Below are 7,972 nucleotides of genomic sequence, written 5' to 3' on the forward strand. Positions count from 1 at the left end.
AGAATTGGTAATATTACACATGATTTAGGAACAATTAGCCTAAAAGAATGGAGAGTCTAGAATACAATATTCCAGAAGGCAAAAGATATAGGTTTATATTCAAGAATAACTTACCCAAAGAAACCTTTAATGAAATAAAATACTTTCAAACTTCATGGATGAAAAAAACAGCTATGTAGAATCTTTAAAGTTCAAACACTGGAGGTGAGAAACATAAAAAGGTACAGAAGAATGAACAATAATAAAAAATGAAATTGGGATAAACTGCTTACATTCCAATCTGAGATGATACATATGTTTCCTCAGACTCTTATTATCAGAGTTTATAGAGTGATTCAAATGAGACAAGGCCTGGGGAAGGTTTAATGATCTTAAGAGAAGAATGGAAAAAAGGTAAAAAGGAATACAATAGGAGAGGAAGGCAGAGAAAAGTCACAAGTAAATTATCTCACAAAATGAAGGGGAGGGAACTGGTGTATACCTGAACCTCACTCTCTGCTAAACTGGGAAAAAGAAGAATATACACACCATATATACTTCACTCCACAGGGAAATAGAAAGAAAAGATAATAAGGAAGAAGAAGCAATGTAGATTAAAATAGGGATTAATATTAAGAAAAAAAATCAATTCTAAGATATAAAAATATTTATAGCTCTTTTTCAGGTGGTAAATATGTATGCTAATTAGAAGGTCTCTACTTCTAGAACTGTTTGCATATTCTTTCTCTTGGCAACCTCAATTTTATGAAATAATAAATTCTTTACCCTTCTTTTTTATTTCTATCCAAGTACATTTTTCCTTTTTTTTTTCCTCTTAAAAACAACAAAACAAATACACATTCAGGCCTTGTATTTATATATTATTTAACATGCTCTATAACACTTCAAGACAGTGAGATTCAGAAGGAGCACTTGATTCTACTGCTTTTTATTAAAATTGTAAATACTTCATCATTGTTTAGTCCCTTCCCTAGCTCAAATTTAGTTACCTTTCTAGGTTCTCTTCACTCATGAGTTTTCATGTCAAAGTTTCTAAACAATATTGTTCTTTACATCAGGAATAATGCTTTAAAATCCTGTATATTACTAAATATTTTTCCTTTATAGGATAATGTTTAATTATGTCCAAATAGTTATTCTTGGCTACAAATCTTTATATTTTGTCTTTAGAATATTATATTAGAAGATTTTTCTTCTTAGCAAAGATGCAGCATAATGTTTTGTTATTCTCAACTGTGATTCCTTGGTATTTGAATTCTTTGTATTTTCTTGCAATATTTTTACTTTGACTTGAAAGCTTTAAATTTTTACTTCAATTAATGAGTATTTATTAAATCTTCTAGGTTAAATACAAAAATACATATATAATTATATTCAGAATATATATAAAGGGAATAAGAATATTAGCCAGCATTTATATGATACCTTAAAGTTTACAAAGCACTTTATAAATATTATCTCATTTCATTTCTACAACAACCCTGAGTGACAGGTGCTAATATTATCTCCACGTTATAGTTGAGGAAACTGAGGAAAATAGAAATCAGATGACTTGCCAAAAGTTAGACAGTTAGGAAATATTTAGGACAAGATTTAATTTCAGGTCTTTAACTCTATTAAACTATATCTATCCACTGTGCTACAAAATTTTTAAAAAGCAAAGTAGTTGACTACAAGATAGTTAGGAAGGGGGAATTGGGGGAATCAGGAAAGGATTTATACAGAAGTGGTATTTTAATGGAATCATGAAACAAGAGAAGAATTCTATGGGGCAGAAATGAGGAAAGGATGTTTTCCAGGCACAAAAAACATCAAGGGCAAATGTACAGATAATAGAAGAACAAAAAAATGTAATTGGAAAGGTAGGTTAGATATGGGTGGTGAAGGGTTTAGAAACTAAACAAAGGAATTATGGCTTAGAGACAATAGGAAGCCCCTAGAGTTTTTTGAGCAAAAGAATGATATAGTAAGATAAATGCTAATTAAAAACAATTTTATCAGAAATATATAGGATGAACTGGTATAGGTGAGAGATTTGAGAGAGGAAATCAAATTAGGAGGTCATAACAGTCATGTAAGCAAAAGATGATAGCTGTTTGAAAAGAGGCTAGATGCTAGAGTTGTTGAGGTAAAAACAGCAAGATTTAGCAATAGATTGGATATATAGGATGAAGGACTATAAGGAGTGGAAGATAACAATGAAATAACAATGACATTCTTGGGGTGTTTTCATTTTGTGGTTTCTTCCAGTAGGTGACTAGTGAATTTTAAAATTTTTATTTTGTCTCTTGGTTCTAATAGATTAGGATAGTTTTCTTTCATTATCTTTGATAATATAGCTTCAAATTCTTGGTTGGTACTCAAGGAGGTCAGTGATTCTTAATCTCTTTTCAACCTGTTTCCAAGCCGGTTGTTTGTGATAGGAGATATTTGACACTTTTTTTCCATTTTTAATTTTCTTTTACTTTGTCCTACTATTTTTGTTATCTTTTAGAGTCACTGAGTTCTGTTTTTTTCCATTTTGCTTTTCAAAGACCAACACCTTTGTAAGGTTTTCTATCTTCCATTTTAATCTTTTTTTCATTTTTCTTCCAACTTTTTCCCCCTTCAGAGATCTAATTTATAATTTTTTTCTCTTAATTCCTTCCTTTCAGTCACTCTTGTAGTCTTTGTCACTACACCAATTTTTTCCTTTTAGGCTTTTCTTTGTACTTGCTTTGGAGTTAGTTTTTTTTCTTTCATATTTAACTCAAACTTTTCTGAACCCATAATATTTCTTAACATCTATTTATTCCTTTATTATCTGTCAGTGACTCCTTTCCAGCACTCACAGGCTTCAGTTCTATTCCACAGGTCTTAGGATGATTTCCTGGTACAATCTCTCTTCTAGCCTCTGCTGCTTTCTGACCGTCTTTTTGTGCAGGTCTGGGCTAGATGCCAAAAGGGCACATACTGCATATTGCTATATGAATTAGAAGCATGGAATGACATATATTATTCATAACCTCCGCTAGGTGGCATTCTAGGACAAAGAACAGGAACACTGCTCATTGACTGCTCCTCTAATTTGGCTGGTAGGCAGAAAGCCAAAGCATTATCAATGTGGCATTTCAATGGCCAGATTTAAGGACCACTTTGCAATCTTGATCCTTCTTGAGTTCTTTGCTCTGTTCACCATTCTCTCCTTCTAGAGAAGTGCTTCCTCAGTCTTTATTGATTTATCATTCATGTGATATTTAGTGTGGGTGTATTGCAAGGCTCCATTTTGGCTTCTGTTCTTTTTCTCTAAATTCTACTTAGTGACCTCATTAGCCTTAAAAAATGAAATTTCATTTCTATACAGATGACACAAATTACCTATATAACATTTCAAGCGTAACATGCCCAAAACAGAGCTTTTTGTCTTTCTCCTCTTTTCTGCTTCTTTCTCCTCTTTCTCTTTCTTTTTTCCCTCTTTCTCTTCTTTCACCTCTTTTCTGAATTTCCCTATTACTATCCAGGACAATCCTTCCACTCATCCAGTTTTGCAATGTTGGTATCATCTTTGACTCCCCACGCTCATATTTTATAAATATCTTGTCAAAATCTCTCACATAGATGGGCTTGGCTCTTCTCAACAATGTAGTGATTCAAAGCAATTCCAATGGACTTGGGATGGAAAATGCTATCCACATGCAGAGAAAAAAACTATGGAGACCAAATGTGGATTAAAGCATAATATTTTCACCTTTTTTGTTTGTTTCATTCTTTCTTTTTCATGATTTCCTTCCTTTTGGTCTGATTTTTCTTGCACAACATGACAAATATGGAAATGTGTTTTAAAAGATTGCACACCTTTAATATATATATATATATATATAAAATTGTTTACTGTCTTGAGGAAGAGGGTGGTAAGGGACAGAAAGAAAAATTTGGAACACAAAGTCTCTCAAAAATAAATTTTGAAAATTATCTTTACATGTATTTGGAAAAATAAAATACTATTCAGAAAAAAACTCTCACATAATCACCTCCTCTCTACACAGAGAGCAACTATTCAATTTTCAAGCTCTTGCCAACCTCTCATCCAGATTCTTACAACACACTTTTAGCTGGTTTCCTTATCTCAAGCATTTTCCCTCTCCAGCATATCCTCTAAAGAGTTGCCAGGGTTACTTTGTATCTAAAGTACAAATCCGCCCATTTTACCCTTCCTCTCCCCATTTATACACACTCAATAAACTCAACGACTCCCTGTTACTGTTAAGATCAGTTACTAATTCCTTTTACTTATTTGTCTCAAATGTCCTTGGTAGTCAGCCATACTGGCCTTTCTGCTCTCAAATACAATAATCTATCTCATATCTCGGTGCTTTGCATTGGCTTTCCCTTATAGCCAGAATGAACTCCTTCCTTATAATCGCCTCTTTTACTACCATCAGTTGTGGAAATATGACAGCTGCCCCTAAGACACCTGGATGATACATCCAAAGTGGGAAAATATACTTTGACAAATAAAAAGTACCTTTGCTTTGTCTTATTCAGCCACAGAACTATGTTAATATTTACTATGTAAATTTCAGGTTGTTCACAAGTGGATGCTTTATACACAATCTAGAGAATACAGTATACTGGTCCATTTAATTTCTTTTGTCCAAAGTCTGGTAATCAATAAACATTTGTATCTTTCCATTTCTCATTGTTCCTAGTATAGGTGATAGATATAGACCAGAGATTCTTAAACTTTTTACATTGGTGACAACTTTTCATTTGAGAAATTTTGTGACCCCAGCTATATAGATTATAAAATAGGTATGCAAATCAAACATTTACTGATAATGAATCATTTCACAATCCCCACAGTCAGTTACAAGACCCCACAAAGGGTCATGAACCACAGTTTAAAAAGTTGGGATATAGACTGTTGGAGTCTTTGATGTAAATGACCAACTGTTCTTCTAGACAGTTTTTGTTACCTTAAACATGTGCCACATCCCACTTGTGCATTGAGGCCTATTCTTTTACTGAGCTTTTGTTTCACTTATCCTTGTCATCTTCTGTTACTGTTATGAATATCAAATATCTAAATATCCACTACTAAATTTGAAAAGTCAGTGTTCTAAAGATATGCACTGCCACTGCATGTCTTCATTCTCTTATAGGCTTCTGCCTAGGCTGCATTGGTGAGTATGTGAATAAAATATACAGATATACAGTCCCAATTTGTATCCTGCTAGTATTTTGAATAAGGTAAAATTGTGGATATTATATCAATGCAACAGAAATAAAATGAAGATCATAAAATAATATCAACTTTTTTCAAGTTAATAAATATAGTAAACAATGGGAATAACATGAAGTAAACTTTTTAATTGCTCTAAAATTAAAAAAAAAAAACAAAGCAAAACATTTGCTCAAAACCAGTTAAATCTGTTATCAAAATAACACAACAAATAAGAACCTCAATAAAACATTTTATTTAACAATATTTTATTTTTATTAGATTGATTGGGGAGAAAGACTAGTCTGTTTGAGGCCTGAGGACAACACCCCAACAAAATCAGAAAATAATACTGGCAACAAAATGGAACATTTCTGGAAGAAGTAGCTATAAGCATTATGGTAAATAACCAGAAAATGTAATAAAATCTATGTATCCAAAACCCCCAAACAAACAAAAAATGATATGTTTAAAGGAAACTGAAATAATGGACTCCTGGGGGAGGGGAGGAGGAATACCCACTCCCACCACCCTCCCCCCCCATCAAAAAAATTGGTTCCGAATAGGAAAATTACCCTCATTGGAGGGTAAGATAAAATAGGGATCTAACTAGTGATTTCATTGGTACAGGGATTTCTCAAGTGAGAAAAGCACTTTTACCAAAATAGATCACTACCTTCTCTAAAATTTATAATCTTGGGAAATTGCCTAGAGGATTTAGAGATTAAGTGACTTGTTCAGGGATACTACTGGTGGTTTATATAAGAAATTTGAACTCCCTCAGGCCCCCCTGATTTCAAAGCTGGCTCTTTATCCATTACATTAAATGCCTTTCATAGAGACAAAGAAACAATGTGATATATACAACAAAATTAAAACAAAAACAGGATTGAAAATGTCCCACTCAGGGAAAAAAAATTAATAGTCACAAAAATATTTAAAATTAAGCAACTGGAACATGAAATCCCAAGAAAAGTGAATAAACCAAAATTCTTTCCAGTCAGCATCACTAAACATGAGCCAAGGACCAGGTCAAATTCAAAAACTGTCATAAATAATCTAAGGACGAGAGGGAATTTAAATGACTATTTAAAGGAAAATCATAAAACTTAATTCCCAGTAATTGGATAGAAGTAACGAGAAAAAAAGACAATCTTTCCAAATTGGTCCGCAAGGATGAGGTCTCTACTTGAAAAATTGTAAGGGATCCCCACGTGTTGGTATTTTGTTGGAGAAAAGGATGAGACGCCTGCTTGTAATATTTGTACAGGACTACCATATCCAGCACTTGTCATGTCCCATGTTTGGATAACCTCCTTTACCAGGTTTTGCTTGCTTTTTTTCCTGATGAGATTAATAATCTCTGCTAGGTCTAGAAATAAATTTACCATGTGTTATTAACTTTTCCGTGCTGGACCCTATTTCAACATACCTCCATCTGTGAGGGCAGCTAGGTGGTATAGTAGATAGATTGCTGGGCCTATAGTTAAGAAGACTTGAGTTCAAATCAAGCCTAAAACTTCACCTTGTTTACTGTTTTCTCATCCATAAAATGAGCTGAAGGAGGAAATGGTAAATCACTTTAGTATCTTTGCCAAGAAAACCCCAAATCAGGTCACAAAGAGTTGGACATAATTGAACAATAATAAAGAGTATTTGTGACTTCTGTATGGAGTCACCGTTTGCTTCTCTTCTTTCCTTAAGATTCAATTTCACTGAAACAATCATTTTACAAAAATCCAAACCTTTGGCATTTGTACAGATCATACAAATAAGAATTGGCAATTATCAGATTTTCTTTTATATAAAGTTGTTGTTCAATCATGTCCAACTCTCCATGACCCCATATGTGATTTTCTTGACAAGAGCACAGGAATGGTCTACCATTTCCTTCTTCCCCTTATTTTACAGATGTGGTAACTAAGGTAAACAGGGTTAGAAGACTTGCCCAGGGTCATGTAAGTAATGTCTGAGGCCTGATTCCTGACCCAGGGTTCTATCACAGAACAATGAATGGCAACAATGGAAAACATTCTTTTGGATAGGAAAAAATCAGTGGCTAATTCAGCAGGCTTCAAAAAAAGCTTTTCTTCCTGAGTTCAGTCTTCTCTCCAAGTGAGAACTGTGGAGGAATTTAAAGGAGAAACAATCCTTCTTTAATCTGAAAATGAAGGGAAATGCACTACAATCTCTCCAATATAAATTCATCAGTTCTTGGCCTAAGGGAAAGAGTATTTGTCAACTTCTAATTCACATTAATGTCTTGTAGGGTCTTGGAGAATGGGAATAGGAGAGATGGCATCCCCTTGACCCTAATTACCTGCCTCCTCATGTTATAATTAACAAGAAGGTAGATATTGGAACTGGGTGGTAGAAGGCTTTGAATGGCATGATAATTGTTTGAAATCAGGAGCTAGTCAAGATTTTCATACAAGGGATGACATGATCAAATATGTGTTTGTTTCTACTATGATGCAGTGCCAGACATGACTAATTGCTGTTTCCTAAGTATCTTATTTCACTGTGATTATGAATTCTTTTTTTTTTTTTTTTTTGGCATAGCACCCCTATTAAAAATGTTTGATCTTTATTATTGGCTTCACTAAGGCTGAGTCAGAAAGTGTTTAACATTTCCTAAGCTTTCCTTTTCCTTTGACCTACTCATTGTCTGAAGTTCAGCAAAGATGTCTGTCATTATTTCTTATAAATTCCATGCTTCTTATGAGGTAATCTGTCCTGCTGTTCCATTAATTTTTTCCTGTATACTACTCC

Source organism: Antechinus flavipes, chromosome 4 (genome assembly GCF_016432865.1).
Source record: "Antechinus flavipes isolate AdamAnt ecotype Samford, QLD, Australia chromosome 4, AdamAnt_v2, whole genome shotgun sequence".
Lineage (NCBI taxonomy): Eukaryota > Metazoa > Chordata > Mammalia > Dasyuromorphia > Dasyuridae > Antechinus > Antechinus flavipes.